The following is a 23,942-nucleotide window of genomic DNA, read 5'->3' as shown; positions in this document are numbered from 1 at the left end:
TGAAATCTGTGGTTGACATTTTTTAAAAATCTTAAGTGTTATTCCATCTACTTCTGGCATAAAGCTTGTAAATCTGATCTAATTTTCTTTTTCCTTATAATTTGTATACTGTTAAAATTAGATGCTGCCTAAATTATCTTTTGTAAAAAAAAAAAAGTCTGGGAATTTTACTAGAGTATATGTTGATATTATTATGAGTCAGTATTCTCAGGTACACAATATGTTCTTTCAGTGTCAGGTTTCAAATAGTTTTTTTCCAGGAAGTTTTCACAGACTACTGTTTTTAGAATTCTATTCTTTGCTTTGGTTTTGTTCTTCCGGAACCCCCCTTATCCATATGTTGGTTCTTCTTTGCCTATCTTCAATTTTTGTCCCTTTCAAATCCCTTTGATCTCTTTCTATTATTTCTTTTTAGTTAAATTTCCCTAAGTTTCAGGCATTTTTTAGTTTTTTTTCTTTTTTCTTTTGTATTTCTTCTAGTTTAGTTTTTATTTCTAAAATAGTTTTCTTTTTTTTACTTTCCTTTCTTGAGTTTTGTCGCTTTATTTCTGAATTTTTCTAATTCTAATTTATGTTGTTCTTTCATGCCTTGCATAATTTAAAGTATTTTTAGCTTATTTAAAAATATGTCTTTTTGGCATGCTTTCACTATCACATATTTCTAAGGATGTTATTTTGTTCCTTATTCTCTCTTTTTTTATAGAAATGTTTGTGGATTTGACTTTGTTACTTTTCTGTTGTTAATTTTTATGTAAACTTAGTTTTCCTGAATTTTAAAAAGGAGGGTTGGTTTGGTAGCATTTCTAACTGCACAGAGCTTGTTTTCATGGAGATTTTAAAAATGTGGTGGTTCTGTTTCCATCTCCCTCTTTTACCTGAGCCAAGCCTTCTCTTTCCTTTGTCTCTGTTGCCTGTCCTGCTTCATTTTGATTCTGTTCCCAGCAGTTTTTCTTGGTGTGGGGTCCTGTCCTGGGCAGTCAGTTTTGAGTTCCTAGTGGCTTGAGTGCTCCAGCCCTTCAAACCTCCTCTGGGTCCCTTGTTGTTCCAGGTTCAGCCGCAGTTCTCCAGTTTACCCTGTTGGCTCTTTTGGGTTCACATTCATCGTATGTCCCATTACTTCCCTTTGATTTCTCCCACATAGACATCAATATCATGCTGGCTGTTGGTGATTTGTCTCCATCTGCTTGTATTTGGGGGATTGTGGGGATAACTTGTCACCAAATTTCGTTAAGTGTCATCCATGAATTTTTAAATTTGCTATTTAGTTGCTCTGCTTTTTTTTTGTAGAGATATTTTTTTGTAGAGACTGTGGATCACCCAATAAATATATTGCCACCATTTCCCCAGAATTGGGATATTGTTTTTAATTTTCACTACAATGTGGCAAGTTGCTGACTGAGATTTTAAGTTATTTTTCCCCCATGGAGCAGCAAAAGATATAAAGATTTGAGAACATAAGACAAGTAATGAATAAATCCTGTTTACGTGTAATTACATTTGAGCAACATATTGATGAACAGCTAAGGGAAGACAGAGATCACAAGTTTACTCCTCCCACACCTCAAAGAGAGAGGCACTTTACACAGCCCAGGAGCGCGTGGAGTGCTGTGTAGTCTTGCTGTGTTCTGGCTGTTTGCTCTAATTGATCTGTCAACCAGTATGTGGGCATTAAGGAATTGGGATGTGACTTCACTGGGACAAGGTGGGGTGGTCTGCAGAATATATGGAAAGAATCAGATATAGAATCACGGAGTGCTGGAGTTGGAAGGGACCTCGGAGATCACCTCAGAGATTAGGTCCTAAATTGACTCTGTTATTTTACAGATGAGGAGGACTAAAGTACAAAGACATGAAAGTGACTAGTTCAAGGCTGTAGATCCAACAAAGGATGGGACTGGGATTGCAGCTTGTCCTGAACTCTCCCAGGCCACATTCCAGTCTCTCAGACCCCAGCTTCTCTGTTAAGTAATGAGTAAACAGACTATTGTAAAGCGAAGAGGACTTTTGTAGAGTAAATTGAAGGGTATTCATTCATTCTTCTGTTTTAGGAAGCTCAGTGTTTCAGCTAGTGGATTTTCTTAAGATACAGGCATGCAGAATTTGGTGTTTGTATGGAATAATTGAGGGAGAGAACAGAGGAGGATTTCATCAGCACTATCACAGCTCTCCTGTGGCAGAATCAAGAGCACAACCAGAAGGCCTGGCTTCGTCAGTCCTGTTGAACTTTTCATGCCACCAAGTGGTAAATCTGGTGATCCTTGACATTTCCAAGAAAAGTGTTTCTCTTAGGCTCCATGCTGTTCACTGAATAAGAGTTTGTGACTGACTTAATGAATTGATATTTTATTTATCTCAATGCATATTCTCTCTCAGTGGTCTTTTTGTTTCTTTGGGCAAGAAGATACTAATTCATATTTGCGTACCCATGTCTGGTACATGATTTATGCTCAATATACATGCAGCGAATGAATCCGTTTGGAGAAATGGGACTAACACATGAAAAGTTGAACAAACTCACCTACTTTGTATTGTTGAGTACTAAATTATATGCCACAGATCCTGAGAAGAAGATGCAGTGTGGGGAGGCTTCCTGGATGAAACAGTAAGGAGGATTTACTCCTGCATTCACCAGCCCAAGCCCTTGTTCTTCTTTAGTACCATAAATGAGAGGATACCATGGGAAACGTGTATTTTGTCATCAGAGAAAAATGACTCATTTAAGCGGTGTTTGGCTGCTTCTTTTATTCTCGTTTTGTACCTCCTTTACTTCTATCCTCTATTTTCTTTTGCAGTTTCTCTAACACTTTAATTACTGTTTTGATCTTCAGCTCCTTTGTTGGAGATAGTTTTTTATTATTTCCATTTACAGGTAGGGAAGTTAAGTCTTAGCGGCTAAATGTTATAACATCCCTTAGGTGGTGAAAGGCAGTTCCCAGTAGAACTAGGCCTCTAGAACCCCTGGAATATTGCATGCTGCCTCTCAGCACTGGTTCTGATAAAAATATCTCCCCTATCTGAGCAGGGGATAAGTAAGAATGTGTTAAAATAAGAAGGGGATCATGAAAGAGAATTTTATTCATGCAAAAATCAGTATTTACTGAGTACTGTGGCAAGCCAGGCACTGTACTAGATGTTAGGGATATAAAGTTGAACAAGAGAGTGTTGGCTGCAAGGGTCATGTGATGTAGATATGGTGTCGCACAAGCTTGGTATATCCTGTGGACTTTTTAGAATTATTTTGGTGACAGGTGTGAATAGAGTGCTTTTCATATTCAGGCAGTATTTTTGGTGGTGAGGACATTAGGTAGGTGTGTGTTAGACATTTTGTCTCTCCCTCAGGCCACATACAGTTTAGTGGAAGAGATACGATTTTCTTTTTAGTTTTCTGCGATCTCACTTTGTTGCCCAGGCTGGAATGGTGTGGCTCACTGCAGCTTTGAACTCCTGGGCTCAAGCAATCTTCTTGCCTCAGCCTCCTGAGTAGCTGGGACCACAGGCATGCACCACCACCCTGGCTAACTTTTTATTTTTAGTGGAATCAAGGTCTCACTATGTTGCCCAGACTGATCTTGAACTCTTGGGTCCAAGTGATCCTTCCGCTTTGGCCTCCCAAAGTGTCGGGATTACAGGCATGAGCCACTGTGCCTGGCCTGTGGACACCTGAAACAAATTAAGCAACAGTACAAAGCAGTTAGTTAATGTGAACAAGGCCCACAGTACAATTTTCCGTCCTCTAGGACTTATGTTTCTGATGATTTTGACCAAGATGGATTCTAACATTTCTTCTGGCAGCCTAGTTGTTCTGTGACTTATTAAGACCTCAGTAGGCATAAGTGCTTGTCTGTAACTTTCCTAGCCTTCTTGAAAGTCAGATATATCAGTGTGCATATTGTGTGAGAGACTCGCACTAATGGCAGATGTGTGGCTGGACTGTCAGCTGATGGATGGCACTGAGTCGTCACCCTCTTGGGAGGAGGAGAGGGCTTTTACATACTCTTGCCTCACTCTGAAAGTGAACTTGGTTGTCTGCTGGAGTGGTCTTTGTGGCATCATAAAAACGGGTTGATTCTCTTCCCTAAGATCGTAATTCAATTTACTTTCATCTTCCATCAAGACAGCAGATGGACTGGTGGGGAGAGTGATATTTGCTTGGTTTTCAGACTCTGGTCTCATTGAAATGTTGGTGGTGTGTGCTGAGTCAGACTCAGTAAACTCCTGCTTGATTTATTCTTCCCCTGGAGCCCACAAAACCCGTAAAACAGAATTAGAGAACCAGCCCCTAATCATGCTTGTTAGGGCTAACCATAAACACAGTCATGTTGATGGATGGATGGTTTAATACATCTGCTGAGTGTCTGAGCTGAGCTCTGCAGGCATGCCCTGGGCCTGTCCTGAACCTGGCTGGGAAGTGGACACTTGGCAGATTCTGGGACATTTTAGAGACTGTCACCTTTCTTTTGACTTTACACTTGTTGAACCTCTGTCTTGAGTAAGTTTGGTGGTTCAGACAAGATCTCTCAGCTAGTTTAGGATTGAGCAGAGAGGATGCGAGTTTTGACTTCTGTCCTGTTAATGGTCCTTCCAAACCATGGTCCAGTTGTTGAAGAGTGACTGAGGGTGGAAACCAGGTATTGCTGTCCATTCTAGCTCTAATTCCAGCACCAGGCAGCCACATGTCATCTTCTACTCCTCACAGTGCTGCTGGGAACATGTTCCAGTTGCTAGAAAGAGGGACGGGGTGTGGGGAGTGGAGCAGCTGGCTTTAAGTCCATTCACACTCCACTATGGGTTCTGCAGGGATTTTGTGTCATAAACGTGAGTCTGACCTGTCTTTTTTTCATAGCCCAGTGTGGGCAGTTGGTTACAATTATAGGAGCTATGGCATCATATCTTCTACAGATTTCTTAGTGGGGATTGATCAGTGACTTAAAGATGGAGTGCTATGGTCTGAATGTCTGTGGCCTCCCCGAATTTTTATGTTGAGGCCCTAATGTTCAGTGCAATGCTATTTGGAGGTGGGGCCTTTGGGAGGCAACTAGGTCATGATAGTGTGTTCCTCATGAGTGGGATCAGTGACCTTATAAGATGAGACAGAGAGATGATCTCTCTTGCTACCCTGTGAGGATATAGCAAAAGGTCTGTCTGCAAACCAGGAAAAAACTAAATCGGCTGGTACCTTGATCTTAGACTTCTCAGTCTTCAAAACTGGGAGGAATAAACTTCTATTGTCTAACCCACCAAGTCTATGGTATTATTTTTGTTGTAGCCACCCCAACTGATTAAGGCACTGGGTGTGTGTATACTCTATGGCATTAGAATATAAAGTTGGGAGACAAGGAAAGAATGTAGTAATTGATAGAGTTAATTCAGAATGTTAAATTGTCTTTTCTCCTACCTGTGTGTTAAGTTCTGTAGGGACCATTTTAGACTGTCAACATGCCTGTTTGTGGGGTTCCCTCATCTGGTGAGTGGGGTTACTTGTGTCACAGAAGATGGAGTTTGGTGTCTGGAGACCTATGTTTTAGCACTAGCCTTGATGCCAACTGGCTGTAAGATACTGAGTGGATCACTTAATCTTTGTTAGCTTCGATGTTTTAAGTGATAGAATGAAGTTAAGCTGTTCTTTGCAGGATTATTGTGCAGATTAAATAACATGAATAAACTGTAAAGCACCCTTCAAAGACTACTTATCATATAGTATTTACTGGATAGTCTTCAAATCCAGTGTAGATGGTTTCTCTGAGCTTGCTTTCACTCTCCTCCAGTCTCCTGTCTTTTAATTCATCCTGTTTCATCCCTGTTGGTGAATATAAGTTAATATTCTTAATTTTGTTACTGTTAGGTTATTTTTATTCTTTTCAGTCTTCTACCACTAGCATTTAAGGAGACTTGGAGTAAATGCTTTATAAATTTCAATATTCAACAAATATTAATCAAGCATTTCGTAAGTATAGGCTCTGCAGTGGAGATATGATGGTAAATGGAACATTAATGGTTCTCTCCTCTGCAATGTCTTCTACAGGAGGGCATCTGCTTCTGTTCAGAGAGCTCCAGTGATGGGGAAATCTTCACTTTCCATGTCAGCGTATTTATTTAGAGGTAGCTCTAATTGTTAGATGACTTTGCCCTCATATCAAACCAGTATCTTCCAGTGTAACTTTACCAGTTGAACCACTATCAGGCCTCTTGATATGAATTTGATTTTTAAAACATTATAAAATATTTCAGCCATACAAAAATATACATAATATAAAGATCATGTAGGTATCCACCACCCAGATTAAAGAAAAAATTTGTATAACTGAAGTCCCCTGGATACATACACCTCCTTGATTTAATTCTCCTCCTTCTCTTTTTCCCTAGAAACAACTATCTTGAATTTATTTTCCCCATATATTTATACTTTTAAAAAACATATGCATATATCCAGTAACATTATATATAGTGTTGTTTGCCATGTTTTAACATTTTATTTAATGATGTGATATGGTGTTTATTCTTCTAATTTTGCTTTTTTCTTACTTAACAATATGCTTTTGAAGTTTACCCTTATTAGTTCATTCATTTTCATTACTGAGTCTTATTCCATTGTATAGATATACCACAACTTATTTATTCTTCTGTTGATTGCATTTAGGTTGTTTCTAGTTTTTCACAGTTGTAGACTTCTGCAGCAAACATTCTTGTATAAATCTCCAAGTCTCCTTGAGCACAGTTATTAGTTAGGTTATATATCTAATTGTGGAATTGTAGGACCATAAGCTGAGCACATCTTCCACTTTGTTTCTTCCACTTGTAAGATTGATAGGTATATAAATTGATAAAATATGCATTCATATTACTGTGCTCTACACCCCTGGTAACCCTTGGTTTTGTTATCCTTAACAGTTTTTGCCAGTATGCTGGGTATTAAAAAAAATGTACATTTCTCTCATTATTAGTGAGTTAAAGCATCAGTTTTTATGTGTATTGGTCATTATGTTTTTCCGTCTCATGTGATTGCCTGTTCATGTCTCTTACCCATTTTTAAGCTGAGTTTTTTTGTCTTCCTTGTTGACTTATAGGAGTTCTATCTAAATGCTGGTCTCAGTTATGTGTATTAACAATTGTCTTTTCCACTATGTGGTTGCTCTTTTCACTATATGGTATCTTCTGATGGATGGAACTTTAAGATTTAAATATAAAATGTATATCTTTCCTTTTTATTTGTGTTTTCTTTGTCTTTTTCAACATTTTCTGTAATCTGTGATCATAATAGTATTCTTCTATATCTTCTAAAGGTTTTAAAGTTTGCCTTTCACATTTGCATCTGGAATTTATTTTTATGCATGGTTTGAAATAAGATTCTAATTTTGTTTTTTCTCTGTGTAGATAACCAGTGGTTCTGAAGCATTTCATTCTGTCTGTTCACCACTTTTACCATGTTGTTGCTGTCATGTGTCAAGTGTATATGTGTGGAGGTCCGTTTCAAGGTTTATTCTCTTCTGTTGGTCTGTTTATCTCTCCTTCATTTAGATCCTCTATCTTAATTATTATAGCTCTATTTTAGTCTTGTGATCTAGCAGGATGATTCCTAACCTTATGGTCTTGGCTATTCTTGGGCCTCCCTTTGCTTTCTCATATAAATGTTAGAATCAGTTTAGTAAGTTCTTTAAAATAGGTATATTTATATTTATTAGTTTTTTTCTTATTTGTCTTTTTGGGTTGAGATTTTTAATCAGAATTATGTTGAATTTGTGGAATAATTTTTGAGATTAATGAAATCTTTATGATGCTTAGTCTTTTAGTCCATGAATATGGCTTTATCTCTTCATTTATTTAGGTCTTCATTAACGAATTTTAATAAGCTTTTATTTGTAATGGTTTCTTCTCTCTTTTGCTTTTTTTTTTTTTTTTTTTTTTGAGATAGGATCTTGCTCTGTCACCCAGGCTGGAGTGCAGTAGTGGGGTCTCAGCTCACTGTAACCTCTGCCCCCTGGCTCAAGCAGTCTCCCTGCCTCAGCCTTCTTAGTAGCTGGGACCACAGGCATGCACTACCATGCCTGGCTATTGTTTTGTATCTTTAGTAAGAGAGGAGGTCTCACCATGTTGCTCATGCTGGTTTCGAACTCCTGGGCTCAAATGATCTACCAGTCTCAGCCTCCCGAAGTGCTAGGATTACAGGTGTGAGCCACTGTGTCTGGCTGTTTCTTAATTAAATTTGTGTCTACCTTTTGTTGGATTGATTTGTAGGTGCCTTACAGTTCTGTAATTGTAATTGTACAATTAATGGGTTTTTTTTTTTCCCCTCCAACTTTTATTTTAAATTCAGGGGTACATGTGCCAGATTTTCAGTGTTTGTTACATAGGTAAACGTTTACCATGGTGGTTTGCTGTATAGATCATCCCATCACCTAGGTATTAAGCTTAGCATCCATTAGCTATTCTTCCTGAAGCTCTTTCTCCCCCCAACTCTTGATAGACCCCTAGTGTGTGTTATTCCCCACTTGTGTCCATGTGTTCTCATCTTTCAGCTCTCACTTATAAGTGAGAACATGTGGTGTTTGGTTTTCTGATCCTGTGTTAGTTTGCTGAGGATAATGGCTTCAAACTCCATTCATGTCCCTGTAAAGGGACATGATTTCATTCCTTTTTGTGGCTGCATAGTATCACATGGTGTATATGTACCACATTTTCTTTATCCAGTGTATTGTTGATGGACATTTAGGTTGATTCCATGTCTTTGCTATTGTGAATAGTGCTGCAATGAACATATGTGTGTATATATCCTTATAATAGAATGATTTATATTTCTTTGGGTATATACGCAGTAATGGGATTGCTGGGTTGAATGGTATTTCTGCCTCTAGGTCTTTGAGGAACTGCCACCTTGCCTTCCACAATGGCTGAACTAATTTATACTCTCACCAACAGTGTAAACGTGTTCCTTTTTCTCCATAACCTTGCCAGCATCTGTTACTTTTTGACTTTTTTTTTTTTTTTTTTTTGAGATGGCAACTCGCTCTGTCGCCCAGGCTACAGTGCAGTGGCACGATCTCGGCTCACTGCAAGCTCTGCTTCCCAGGTTCACGCCATTCTCCTGCCTCAGTCTCCTGAATAGCTGGGACTACAAGCGCCCGCTACCATGCCTGGTTAATTTTTTCTCGTATTTTTAGTAGAGATGGGTTTCACCGTGTTAGCCAGGGTGGTCTCGATCTCCTGACCTCGTGATCCGCTCTCCTTGGCCTCCCAAAGTGCTGGGATTACAGGCGTGAGCCACCACACCCGGCCTACTTTTTGACTTTTTAATAATGGCCATTCTGACTGGTGTGAGATTTATCTTATTGTGGTTTTGATTTGTATTTTTCTAATGATCAGTGATGTTGAGCTTTTTTATTTTCATATGATTATTGGCTGCATGTATGTTTTCTTTTGAGAAGTGTATGTTCATGTCCTTTGGTCACTTTTTAATGGGGTCTTTTTTTTTATTGTAAATTTGTTTGAGTTCCTTGTAGACTCTGGATATTAGATCTTTGTCAGATGAATAGATTGCAAAAATTTTCTCCCATTCTCTAGGTTCTTTCTTTACTCTGATGATAGTTTCTTTTGCTGTGCAGAAGCTCTTTAGTTAATTAGATCCCATTTGTCAAATTTTGCTTTTGTTGCAATTGCTTTTGGCCTTTTCATCATGAAACCTTTGCCTATGCCTATGTCCTGAATGGTATTGCCTAGATTTTTTTCTTCTAGGGTTTTTGTAGTTTTGAGTTTTAGATTTAAGTCTTTAATCCGTCTTAATTCTTCTATATGGTGTAAGGAAGGGGTTTAGTTTCAATTTTCTACATATGGCTAGCCAGTTCAACCAGCACCATTTATTAAATAGGGAATCTTTTCCCCATTGTTTGTTTTTGTCAGATTTGTCGAAGGTCAGATGGTTGTAAGTGTGTGGTCTTATTTCTGAGTTCTCTATTCTGTTCCATTGGTCTATATGTCTGTTCTTGTGCCAGTACCACTGCTGTTTAGATTACTGGAGCCTTGTAGTATAGTTTGAAGTTAGCATGATGCCTCCAGTTTTGTTCTTGTTGCTTAGGATTATCTTGGCTATTTGGATTCCTTTTCAGTTACATATAAATTTTAAAATAGCTTTTTCTAATTCAGTGAAGAATGTCAGTGGTAGTTTAATGGGAATAGCATTGAATCTATAAGTTACTTTGGGCAGTATGTACTTTGGGCATTTTTATGATATTGATTCTACCTATCCATGAGGATGGAATGTTTTTACATTTGTTCTGTCCTCTCTGATTTCTTTGGGCAGTGCTTTGTAGTTCCACTTGAAGAGGTCCTTCCCTTCCCTTGTTAGCTATATTCGTAGGTATTTTATTCTTTTTGTAGCAATTGTGAATGGGAGTTCATTCATGATTTGGCTCTCTGCTTGCCTGATGTTGGTGTATAGGAATGCCAGCAATTTTTGCACATGGATTTTGTATCCTGAGACTTTGCTGAAGTTGCTTATCAACTTAAGAAGCTTTTGGGCTGAGATGATATGGTTTTCTAGATATAGGATCATGTCATCTGCAAACAAAGATAATTTGACTTCCTCTCTTCCTATTTGAATACCTTTATTTCTTTCTCTTGCCTGACTGCCCTGACCAGAACTTCCAATACTACGTTGAATAGGAGTGGTGAGAGAAGAGAGCATTTTTGTCTTGTGATGGTTTTCAAGGGGGAATGCTTCTAGCTTTTGCCATTCAGTATGATATTGGTGGGTTTGTCATGCATGGCTCTTATTATTTTGAGGTATGTTCCAGCAATATCCTGTTTATTGAGAGTTTTTAACATGAAAGTACGTTGAATTTTATCTAAGGTCATTTCTTCTGCATCTATTGAGATAATCATGTAGATTTTGTCTTTAGTTCTGGTTATGTGATGAATCACGTTTATTGATTTGTGTATGTTGAACCAACCTTGCATCCCAGGCATGAAGCTAGCTTGATCATGGTCGATAAACTTTTTGATGCGCTGCTGGGTTTGGTTTGCCAGTATTTTATTTAGGATTTTTCATTGATGTTCATCAAGGATATTGGCCTGAAGTTTTCTTTTTTTTGTTGTATCTCTGCCAGGTTTTGGTATCAGGATGATGCTGGCCTCATAGAATGAGTTAGGGAGGAGTCCCTCCTTTTCAATTGTTTGGGATAGTTTCAGTAGAAATGATACCAGGTCTCTTTGTACCTCTGGTGGAATTCAGGTGTGAATCCGTGTGCTCCTAAGCTTTTTTTGGTTGCTAGGCTATTTCTCAATTTCAGAACTTGTTAATCTATTCAGGGATTCAATTTCTTCCTGGTTCAGTCTTGGGAGGATATATGTGTCCAGGAATTTATAAGTTTCCTCTAGTTTTTCTAGTTTATTTGCATAGAAGTGTTTATAGTATTCTCTGATGGTTATTGTATTTCTGTAGGGTCAGGGGTGATTTTCTCCTTAGTATTTCTGATTGCGTTTATTTAATTCTGCTCTCTTTTCTTCTTTATTAGTCTAGCTAGTGGTCTATTTTATTAATTTTTTCAAAAAGCCAGCTACTGGATATGTTGATTTTTTTTGAAGGTTGTTTGTGTGTGTGTGTGTGTGTGTGTGAGAGAGAGAGAGTCTTTATCTTCTTCAATTCTGCTCTGACCTTGGTTATTTCTCGTCTTCTGGTAGCTTTTGGGGGTTTGTTTGCTCTTGGTTCCCTAGTTCTTTTAGTAGAGATGTTAGGTTGTTAACTTGAGATCTTTTTAGCTTTTTGATGTGGGCATTCAGTGCTATAGATTTCCCTCTTAACACTGTTTTAGCTGCGTCCCAGAGATTCCAGTACATTGTCTGTTTGTTCTCATTGGTTTCAAAGAACTTCTTGATTTCTGCTTAATTTCATTATTTACTCGAGTCATTCAGGAACAGGTTGTTCAATTTCCATGTAGTTGTGTAATTTTGAGTGAATCTCTTAATCTTGCATTCTAATTTGATTGCACTATGGTATGAGAAACTGTTATTATTTCCATTTTTTTTTTGCATTTGCTGAGGAGTGTTTTACTTCTGATTATGTGATCAATTTTAGAGTAAGTGCTGTGTGGGAATGAGAAGAATGCATATTCTGTTGTTTTTAGGTGCAGAGTTCTGTAGATATCTATCACATTCACTTGATTCAGAGCTGAGTTCAGGTTCTGAATATCTTTGTTAATCTTCTGTCTCAATGGTCTGTCTAATATTGACAGTGGGGTATTGAAGTCTCCCACTATTACTCTGTAGGAGTCTAAGTCTCTTTGTAGGTCTCTGAGAACTTGCTTTATGAATCTGGGTGGTCCTGTATTGGGTGCATATATATTTAGGATAGTTATCCCTTGTTGAATTGAACTCTTTACCATTATGTAATTCCCTTCTTTGTCTTTTTTGATCTTTGTTGCTTTGAAGTCTGTTTTGTCAGAAACTAGGATTGTGACCTGTTTTTTTCTGTTTTCCATTTGCTTGGTAAATTTTCCTCCATCCCTTTATTTTGAGCCTGTTTATGTCTTTGCACACAGCATAACAATAGTTGGCTTTTTATGCAGCTTGCCATTCTGTGTCTTTTAATTGGGGCATTTAGTCCATTTACATTTAAGGTTAACATTGTGATATGTGAATTTGATTCTGTCATCATGATGCTAACTGGTTATTTTGCAGACTTGTTTATGTGGTTGTTGCATAGTATCACTGGTCTGTGTACTTCAGTGAGTTTTTGTAGTGGCTAGTAATGATTTCTTGTTTCCATATTTAGTGCTTCCTTCAGGAGTTCTTGCAAGGCAGGTCTGTTGGTGACAGATTCCCTCAGCATTTGCTTATTTGGAAAGGATCTTGTTTCTTCTCTGCTTATGAAGGTTAGTTTGGCTGGATATGAAATTCTGAGTTGGAAATTCTTTGCTTTAAGAATGTTGAATATTGGCCCCCAATCTCTTCTGGCTGAGAGTTCTGCTGTTAGTCTGATGGACTTCCCTTTGTAGGTAACCTAGCCTTTCTCTCTGGCTGCCCTTAACATTTTTTCCTTCATTTCAACCTTGGAAGATCCAATTAGTATGTGTCTTGGGGTTGATCTTCTCATGAAATATCTTACTAGGGCTCTCTGCATTTTCTGAATTTGAATGTTGGCCTGTCTTGCTAGGTTGGGGTAGTTCTCCTGGTTGATGTCCTGAAGTATGTTTTCCAGCTCGGTTCCTTTTTCCCCATCTCTTTCAGGTACCCTAATCAGTGATAGGTTTGGTGTCTTTACATAATCCCATAGTTCCTTTTATTCTTCTTTTCTCTGTTCTTGTCTGCCTGTCTTATTTCAGAAAGATAATTTCTGAGATTCCTTCTTTCACTTGGTCTATTCTGCTACTGATACTTGTCAATTCATTGTGAAGTTCCTGTGTTGTGTTTTTCAGCTCCATCAGATTGGTTATGTTGCTCTCTAACCTGCCTATTCTGGCTATCAGCTCCTGTATTGTTTTATCATGATTCTTAGCTTCTATGCATTGAGTTACAATATACTCCTTTAGCTAGGCCAAGTTTGTTATTACCCACTTTCTGAAGCCTTCTTCTGTCAGCTCAGGCATCTCAGCCTCAGTCCAGTTCTGTGCCTTTGCTGGAGAGGTGTTGTGGTCATGTGGAGAAGGGGCATTCTGACTTTTTGAGTTTCTATGTTTTTGCATTGATTGTTTCTCATCTTTATGGGCCTGTCTACCTTAGATTTTTGAGGTTGGTGATGTTTGAATAGGGTTTTTGAAGGGTCTTTTTTTTTTGTTGATGTTGTTGTTTTCTGTTTGTTTTTCTTTTAACAGTCAGGCCACTCTCCTGTAGCACTGTTGTAGTTTGCTGGGGGTCCACTCCAGACCCTAGCTCTGTGTATTGGACCCAGATCCCTGATGGTGTGGGCTCATGAGGGGATCTCCTGATACGTGGGTTGCAAAAACCTAGTTGCCTTGGTTTTTCTGTACCCAGAGGTATCACCAGTGAAGGCTGTGAAACAGCAAAGATGGCAGGCTGCTCCTTCCTCTGGAAGCTCTGTCCTAGGAGGGCATTGACCTGCTGCTGTTCCACGCACACCTGTAGGAGGTGGCTGGAGACCCCTGTTGTGAGATGTCACCCAGACAGCAGGCATAGGATCAGGGACCTGCCCAAAGAAGCAATCTGGCTGCCCTTTGGTAAAGCAGGTGTGCTGCATTAGGGGGGTACCATTCCTCGTTCAGATCATTTGTATACTCCAAAGCCAGCAGGCTGGAACAGCTGAGTCTACCAAACTGCAGAGATGGCGGACACCTCTCCTGCTGGGAGCTTTGTACTAGGGAGAGATCAGAGCTCTCTCTGTAGAACCCTTGCTGGAGTGGCTGTAAAGCCCCCACAAGGAGGTCTCGCCCAGTGAGGAGAAATGGATCAGGGTCCTGCTTGAAGAAGTTTGGCCACGATCTGGCAAGGCAGCTGTGCTAGGGGGGAACCCTCCTTCTCCGGACCACCTGTATTCTTCAAAGCCACCAGGCTGAAATGACTGAGTCTGCCGAACTGCAGGGATGGTGGCTGGTCCTCCCCACTGGGAACACCATCCTGACTCAGGGTGACTCCAGTCTGCTGCCACCAGCCAGCTGGAATTCCAAGCCAGTGGGTCTCAACCTGCATGGTGCTGTGGAAGTGGGGCCTGAAGAATGATGTCACTTGGCCCCCCTTCAGCCCCTTTCCTAGCGACATGCATGGATGGGTCTCCCACCTTGCCGTGAATCCCAGAGCCAGAGTATGCAAAACTGCTGGATCTCTGTGTGTGGCTGAGCCACCCCCTGAGTGGCTGCTCTGCTGAGATTCCACACAGCTCTGTGTATCGGTCCCAAATCCCTGGTGGTGTGGGCTCAGGAGGGTATCTCCTGATATGTGAGTTGCAAAGATCCATGGGAGAAGCGTGGTTTCCCAGGCAGGGCAGCACACTCACTCACTGCTTTCCTTGGCTGGGGGTAGGGGTTCCCTTGGTTCTGTGCAGCTCCTGGATGGGCCATTGCCCCATCCTGCTTCTCTTTGTTGTCTGTGGGTTGAGCTGTTTGCCTGGTCAGTCCCAGTGTGAGAACCCAGATATCTCAGTTGAAGGTGCTGAATTCACTTGCTCCTTTCATTCCTTTCTCTGAGCACCATGGACTGGAGCTGCTTCCAATCGACCCAATGGTGTCTTTTAAAAACTTACATTTTCGCCGGGCGCAGTGGCTCACGCCTGTAATCCCAGCACTTTGGGAGGCCAAGACGGGCGGATCACGAGGTCAGGAGATCGAGACCATCCTGGCTAACACGGTGAAACCCCGTCTCTACTAAAAATGCAAAAAATTGGTCGGGCGTGGCGGCGGGTGCCTGTAGTCCCAGCTACTTGGGAGGCTGAGGCAGGAGAATGGTGGGAGCCCGGGAGGCGGAGCTTGCAGTGAGCCGAGATCGCGCCACTACACTCCAGACTGGGCGACTGAGCAAGACTCTGTCTCAAAAAAAAAAAAAAAAAAAGAAAAAACTTACATTTTCTTACTACTGAGGGCTGGTATTCTTTGCTTGTATTTTATGGCTCTTTTCACTACTAGATCACCTTAAATGTTTCTCATCTTCTCTATTCCAGATGTATATGTTCTTTCTTAGACTGTTCAACAGTAGACTCTTGAACTTACAACCAGAAATATAAAGAATTATTACCACAAATGGCTTATAATACTATGAAAAGATGCTCAACTTGACTTGTAATGTAGATTACATCCAGATAGCATCTCTCATGATCAGATTGGCAAAATTCCAGAAGTTTGACCGCAACTCTGTTGACAAACTGTAGGGGGAAATAGATACATACATTGTTATTTGCTGGGGGAATGCAAAATAGGATAAAACTGATCTATTAATATGTGAGGGAATGGGCAATACCCAGTACAATTAAATCTACGGTAAATCTAAAGATTGCTAGACAAAATTCCTAGAATCCTCTAGGAATCTATCCCAAAGATTTACTGGCAAAATATTTTTATGAAATGTGCATTTTACTATCCATTGGAGCACTATTTGTAGAAGCAAAACGCTGAAACGACTGAAATATTCTTTACTAGAAGACTAGTTGGGTCAGCTGTGGTGCTTCCATAGGATGGAAAACCATGAAGCTGAAAAAGGAAATGGGAAATATATTGGTAATAGAGTGATCATTATGGTATATTAAGTGAAAGAACAAGATACCACTTGTCTAAGAAATAAGAGAATATGTATTTGCTTAGATATTTGCTTTCTTTTAAAAGAATATACCATAAGATAATAATAATAGAAAAAGGAGAAGAGGGGTAATGGGATGGAGGGAAAGGAATAAAACCTAATCATTTCTGAATATACTTTGTTTTTTTGGTTTGGTCATAGAAACATGTAAATTTTTAACATAATTTAAAAATAGAGACAAAGTCTTGCTCTGTCATTCAGGCTGGAATGCAGTGGCATGATCAAAGCTCACTGTAATTGAACTCCTGGGCTCAAGTGATCCTCTCGCCTTAGCCTTCTTAGTAGCTAGGACTGTAGGTGTGCACCACCACACTCAGCTAATTTATTTTTTGTTTTTAATTTTTTGTAGAGATGGGGTCTTGTTATGGTGCCTAGGCTGGTCTCAAACTCCTGGCCTTAAGCATCCCTCCTGCCTTGGCCTCCCAAAGTGGCAGGATTACAGGCATGAGCCACTGTGCCTGGCCTTAACATAATTTTGAAATAAAAAACGTATAATCTCTGAGAAAACCAAATAAATCTAAGTGTGTATTGAGCTGATTAGCATAACCCAGAGAGAGGAACAGTGAGGAACTCAGCCAATTGACTTTAAAACACAGGGATTTGGTTGTGCATTCCTATTGGCATGTATTGTAAAGGTACCCAAAGTGCAGAAAACATTGTAGGCTATTTTTAAATTATCATTACTGGTGTTGGTATTCTGAGATTCTTACATGTATTGTGAGATGGAATAAACAGCTCATTATATTTATAGGAGGAAGGAAACATTGACATTTGAGCAATAAAGTTAGGAAAAATTCCTGCTTTCTTGAATTTGAGTTGGACATACAATATGAACTCAAAGCATTTTAGTATTTTTTAAAAACATGGTCTAGCTCTGTCTACGGAGAAGGGCCAGAAACCATGGCCAGCCCAGTAACAATGAGCATTCCTTGTGCCAGACTGTAATTGCCAAATACCATTTCCTACAAAAAATAACCAGGGCTCTTTGGAACAATGGCTGCTTTCAGATTTGGAGCAGGAGATATACAAGATGTGCCTGGATCATCTTTTTACACCAGCAAGTAGGGAAGCTCTGGAAGACCAGGGTTGTGTTGTAGAAGGGACTCAGGAACCAATGTGAGGAGGTTCCTACTGGTCAAGTTTGAACATCATTTTGGATAATCCAGCATTGGATTGAAACACATCACACAGGTTTAAATACATGAGTTTATAATGATATTCAAGAAAAAACATCAGTCACTTTTGTAGGATGCTAGGAAATTAATGAATTACTTTGAAAACTGGTAAATAAAGGGAAAGAAATAAGCATTTTACAAATCATGCCTTAGGATGACCAAACTGGTGATGAAGGAAAGTTTCTGTTTATAAAAGTAGCTACAGGAGAGATGAAGAGGGAATGATATCACATCATTATTATTTTGTAATCCCTTGTTCATGGATCTAGGCAATGATCTACAATGGCTGCTGACAACATGAAAAAATATTGCCAAAAAGATTGCCTAATCTAAACAAGCCTCTAAATTTAACAAACATTAAAAAAAAAAAAAAAAAGAAGGATTTGTACAAGGGGCAGAGGAATGTGTTAAATAAAACTATGGGAATGCAATCAGCAACGTTTAGAAGTAGGAAACTACAGAAAAATAACCTGGAGTTTCAATAGTTGCCAATAGGTATGAAAAAAAAGATGGAGGGTAGACTTACAGATTAAACATAGATATATTAATGTATTAGTCTGTTCTCACACTGCTTATAAAGACATACCGGAGATTGGGTAATTTATAAAGGAAAGAGGTTTAATGGATTCACAGTTCCACATGGCTTGGGAGGCTTCAGAATCATGGCGTAAGGCAAAGGAGAAGCAAAGGCACATCTTATGTGGTGGCAGGCAAGAGAGCTTGTGCAGGGGAACTCCCATTTATAAAACCATCAGATCTTGAGAGACTTATTCACTACCACGAGAACAGTATGGAGGAGACCACCCCTATGATTCAGTTATCTCTAACTGGCCCCACCTTGACATATGGGGATTATTACAGTTCAGGGTGAGATTTGGGTGGGAGCACACCCAAACCATATTAATTAACCAGTTGCAGTGTGTGAACCTTATTTGGGTCTTAAGGATAACAAAGTGTTTAGCAATTTCGAGACAACCAGGGAGAATTTGAGCACTGACTGGCTATCTGATAAAACAAATTGTTAGTTGTTTTCAGGTAAGATAGCGTTGTGGCAATTCTATTTAAAGAAAGGTCTTTATCTTTTAAAGGTGCATGTTGAATTATTCTGAAATAGGATGACATTTTATGTGGGATTTGTTTTTAAAATAAAGAGCTGATGAGGAAGCAGGTGGGTATGGATGAAACTAGAGTCACCCTGCGTTGGTGGTGACTGAAACTGAGTAATGAGTTTATTCATTGTACTATTCTTTCTATTTTTGTGTATGTTTAAGGTTTTTAGTGGTAAAACACTAAATGAAAATAGCATTCTTAGCGTAAATAGGGCCCAGAAGAAGGGGCTTTCTGAAAAGTTCTATGTCAAATGGGACCCTGTATTAAGTCTCATTTTTATAATGTCTTTGTACATCCGAGATAAGTTCCTAGAGGGAAACAGAACACATACTGGGTGTCTGCAACTCATTCCTGTTTTAGTTTGGCTCACCAAGCCCTTAAATTCGTGATCACAGAGGAAGGCAACCCAAGTTTGCATCCCAGGGAGACCACTTGTAAGATGACTTCTTAATCTAGATTATGATTCTCTTTTAATCTGGCTCTGTCCTCTCCCATCATCCCTTCCAGCCAACTGCAGACTGTAGTGTCTCTGAAGTTGGAAAAGGATCTGTTTTCCAATTTCCAAATGCTCAAGGACCCTTTGAAAAGCCATCAACCTAGAGAGGGACTGTGACCTCCCCATGTCACTTGGCCAGTGAGTGGGATAGCTGGGATTCGGACCTGGGTCTCTGAACTTCCACTGCGCTGCATTCTACTGCTTTGCTCTCATTGAATAAATTAATTTCTACGTGTTGATTCCCTCCCTGGTGAGGGGTGCCTGTATTCTTTGTTGAACTTACAGTGTGCTGTTTAGGAAGAGTTTTTGCCCTGTTATTTATAGACCACTGTGCCTGTCTGGGAACATGTTCACCAGCCAGATAACTTTTAACATGGCCAAGGAAATGAACACAGGCTCCAGGGTCTGAGGAATATTAAACTGTGGGCAAGGAAAATTTTAATATGGATTATATTAATAAATTTGGTGCTTTAGAATTTCAAACGTGATTCAAATACATACACTATGTTATTTGTTCCTTCTTACCCTGCCTGCTATTATCAGTGATGGAATGGCCTGTCAAGTCTGAGACCCCAATCAGAATCTTCTGACTTCAAAATGCTCGCTCTCTCTACTTTGTCACACTGCCTCTTTCTTTTAGCAGAATTTGAAAATAGTAATATTATATCTTTAGGTGATGCCAATGGCCTATCAGAGTATGGCTAAGGCTGTTGTTGTCATCATCATCAAATGGGTAACAACTAGTTCTAATTCAGTTTAGTACTCACTGTGTGACAGGCATGTTTGGAAACTTGAGTTCTGTCTAATATTTAAAAATAATAAAATTTAATTTTCGTGAAACCCCTATGATGTACCTATTAAAATTGTATTTGCTATGTGACATTGGATAAGATTAAATAGTTCCCAAAGTCACAGAACTAATAAATAGTAGAGCCAGGATTTGGATCCAGGACTGTCTGATGCCAGGGCCTGAGCTGTAGCCATTAAGTCACTCACTGATGTCCATTCATTCTATTAGCAGATATTTATTGAGCATCTACTCTATGCCAGTTACTGTCTCAGGCACTGGGGATACAGTTGTGAATGAGATGGATATCCTCCCTTGTCCTTATGCAACTTACAACTAGTGAGTGAGACAGACAGTAAACAAGATGTTTTTAGGCAGTGATGAGCAGTTAGCAGGAAGTAAAACTGGGCAATGTGACACAGAGTGTCTGGGGTATAAGACTAGATGCTGCTTTAGGCCTTTGGGGGCTTGTCTGAGGTCAGATAGGACTTGAGTATTCCAGAGAGAAGGAACAAGTAGAAATTAAAGATCCTATAGTTGAAACTGGCTTGGTATGTTTGGAGAACAGAAAGAGAATACAGGAGAGAACACGAAGCCATTGGAGAGGCAGTGTTCATCCAATAGTGTGGATAGAGCTCCCCACATCCTCATCCCAGCTCCCTGGTGATGTAGGTGTGGTTGGGGCGAGGAGTACTGCCTTTGACTGTGGAGGAGAGCTTGTTGGCTTATAATGGGACTCATTTCTGAGAAACAAGCTCCATCCCAGAGGAATTACATATTTCTTCCAGACCATGGACTCTGTAGTCTCAAAATAGTAGGACAGGGATAAGTAGTTGAGACCTGGCTTGATGGCATGTGTGAAAATGATTTTGGCGTCCTAAATGGCATCAAGTAGAAGCAACATCAACAGTGTGGTGTTATTGCCAAAAAAGTTGCTGCAGTCAGAGCCTTTCCTGAAGGATGATATATAGAGAGGTCAATGTCTGCCAAATACAAGGAGAACGTTTCTGGCCAAAAATGGAATAGGTGTCTTGGAATGCTGATGTAGTCCCTCACAGGCATCAAGAAGCTGCTCTGCCCCTGGTCAGGAATATTGCAGAAATGAGTCAAGCCAGGTTAGAGTTGGAAGAAGAGTTGGACTAGCTCATCTCTATGGGCTTTCCAACCTGCAGTCCTCAGGGCCTCACTGCCAGGGAGGCAGTCCATGGCAGTGGTAGTTGATAAAAATTTGTGGGAGATGAAATATTCAAACCCAAATTATGTTCCTAACTGGTTTACCACTCTGGCCAGTGCTGCTTTCGTGCTCCGACTCTTCTCACTGTTCTGCAGCCTGTGGTCACTGAGTTGCTCTGAGATCCCTATTTATTTTTACTGGCACCTTATTTAATGCAGCTCTACATTTTCTAGCTAACTGGTACCATCTGTCTGTAATCACACTTCTCAGATCTGCCTCCTTATCATCAGCCTACCTCTCTCTCTGATGGTTGGGAACTAGTTGTATTCTCCGAAGACTTGCTATACTTTAAAATTTTAACTTAGCATGGCCAACAAAGGTACCATATATTGTCTGTGGAAGCCAACAAAAGGAGGCTTGGAAAAGAAGGCTTGAATTGCCATCTTACATTAAGAACATCCTGGCCTCTAGTGGAGGGTATAGGAGAGTTGGCTCTAGGTTCTGATTCCTTTGTTACTGGGCTTTGACTGTGTAGCCTTGGCCCCCTCTTCAAACCCCTCTGGGTTCCAATTGGTTTATCTCTAAACAAGTTGAAGGGATTAGACCAGTGGCTCCCTGGAGGGCCCATCCTGCTGTCAGATCAGTCAAAGATGTTCATCGCCAGTTCTTTGCACCATGAGGAGCTTATTTGGACTTTTAGACAGGCTCTGACTTCTCAGAGCTTGCAGTCCAAGACATTGTGACATGGATGCACGTTTAAAAGACAGACACTTTATAGATAGATTATTGATCAATTTTGCCACTAGTGTGAAGCTGTCATTTCTAAAAAAGGGATATGTTTTTCCTTCTCACTTTTACTGCTTTGGTTAAATCATTTATGCTAAGAACTCCCTCAAATATAGACATGCATATGCCATAGACTGAGTATATTAGCATTATAAGCATGTCAATGACATAATAGCACCTTTTTGCATAAATTTATATTCTTTGTAACAACTTTGTGGGGTGAATTGCTTTAGTCTGCAATAAAAAGATATGAGAATTCAGAAAGGTGAAATATCCCTCTAAATCTTCTGTAGTTCCTTCATTGTGCCCGACTTCAGTGCCTGTGCCTTGTTTGCAGTTCTGGGCTGCATCTCTGAATAGGTATATTAGGTCAGTAGGTGTATCAGGAAGAGGGTGGTGGGGATAGGGGGTTACTGAGGGAGTTAAGTTGACAGGATCAGAGATGAGGATCCCTAGTTTCTAGAGAGGAGGCTGAGGGGAAGCCTACGCCTTTCTTCCCGATGACACTGGCAGGAGGTAGAGCATGAGTCCGACAGCAAGCAGGTTATGAGGGATGTTGATTCCTGTAGTAAGCACAATTGTTGGAGCATTACTGGAGGCAGTCCAGGCGTGACTTGGTTGTTAGGATGTCCACACATGAAGCCTGCAGAAGTGTGTCTGGCGGCCCAGTGGGGTCCTGGCAGCCCCACAGTGGAATGTGTTGTGGGGCAAAGGCTGTTGATGAGGGCACCTCCTCTGATGAGTCCATTCTTGCATTATTGTAAAGAAACACCAGAGACTGGGTAATTTATAAAGAAAAGAGGTTTAATTGGCTCATGATTCTGCAGGCCGTACAGGAAATATCACAGCATCAGCTAGCCTTCTGGGAAGGCTTCAGGAAACTTATGATCATGGCAGAAGGCAAAGGGGAAGCCAGCACTTTACATGGCTGGAGCAGGAGGAAGTGGTGGGGGTGGGGAGGGGTGCCACGCGCTTTTAAACAACCAGATCTTGTGAAGACTCTATATCATCAGAACAGCACCAAATGGGGCAATCCTCCCCCATGATCCAGTACCTCCTGCCAGGCCCCACCTCCCATATTGGGGATTACAACTTGACATAATATTTGGGAGAGGACACAAATCCAAGCCATCTCCTCCTCTCACCTGTCCATCCTTTACCTCTTAGGAAGGAGGGCAGCCGCAGTAGGGCACTTGCCTCTAGTTGCTCTTGAGCACCCTTCCTGGGTAAGATAATTAAAAAAAACAAGTTTATGATTCTAAAGGTAGTGTTATTACAGAAAGTTTGAAAACCCAGAATTTATACAGAAAAACACAATAACAACAATGGGAGAATGTTTCCAGTGGCGGTGTGGTAAATATGACTTCCTTGCTCATCTGGAGTTTCAGTTTAAGGTGGCACAGTGTTTGGGTTATAAACAAACACTTAATTTGAATAGAAAGAACTGTAGTGCCTTTCACTCTAAAACTCCAGTGTAGAAAGAGGCCGTATTATTTTCCAGCAGGACAAGATCACCCTGTTTAGCTGGTGTATCAGTCAGTGTTCAACCAAAGATGAATAGGGGATATATATGAAGAGACTTATTGCAAAGAATTGCCTTATGTCACTGTGGGAGCTGTTAGATAAGTGCAACATCTATAGGGCAAGCTGTCATGCAGAACTCTCAGGCACGAACTGAAGCTGCTGTCCAGAGGCAGAGTTTCTTTTTCAGGGGAACTTCAGCTCTGTCCTTAAGGCCTTTTGACTAATTGAATCAGGTTCACATATATTATCTTGGATGGTTTCCCTAAAAGCCAGCTAATTATGGACCTTCATCACATCTGCAAAATACTTTCACAGCAACACCTTGATTAGTGTTTGGATAGCTGGCACTGTAACCTAACCAAGTTGACATATACAAAATATCATCACATCTGATAATCTGTCCTCTTTGAAAATTAGTCTGGGGAATTGGATGCATCATCTGCCTTGGTTACCCAGCCCCTCTTTCAACAACCTTCCTTGCTAGGACATAATAAGGGCTAAAGTCAATCCCAGTGGTCTCATCAGGACCTGCCCACCTGCAGCATCGTGTTCTGTCTAGACTTTGTCATATTCACTTGTACTTCTGCTTCCTAGGTATGCTGAAGTCATTGTTTGCGTCTGTGTGACCTCTCTCTGTGACTAAATTGGAAGTTTGCAGGGGTG

The 23,942-nt window shown here is 40.2% G+C and overlaps 1 protein-coding gene across 3 annotated transcripts in view; it reads left to right on the top strand.

Annotated features, from left to right (window-relative positions):
• The window catches only part of LOC117074395 (carboxyl-terminal PDZ ligand of neuronal nitric oxide synthase protein), a 344,705-nt gene that overhangs the window by 20,810 nt on the left and 299,953 nt on the right, over positions 1-23,942 (top strand). The window lies entirely within an intron of this gene.

Source organism: Trachypithecus francoisi, unplaced genomic scaffold (genome assembly GCF_009764315.1).
Source record: "Trachypithecus francoisi isolate TF-2019V2 unplaced genomic scaffold, Tfra_2.0 Lachesis_group5, whole genome shotgun sequence".
In the NCBI taxonomy this organism is placed as follows: domain Eukaryota; kingdom Metazoa; phylum Chordata; class Mammalia; order Primates; family Cercopithecidae; genus Trachypithecus; species Trachypithecus francoisi.
This window is presented reverse-complemented; position numbering and strand designations above follow the sequence as displayed.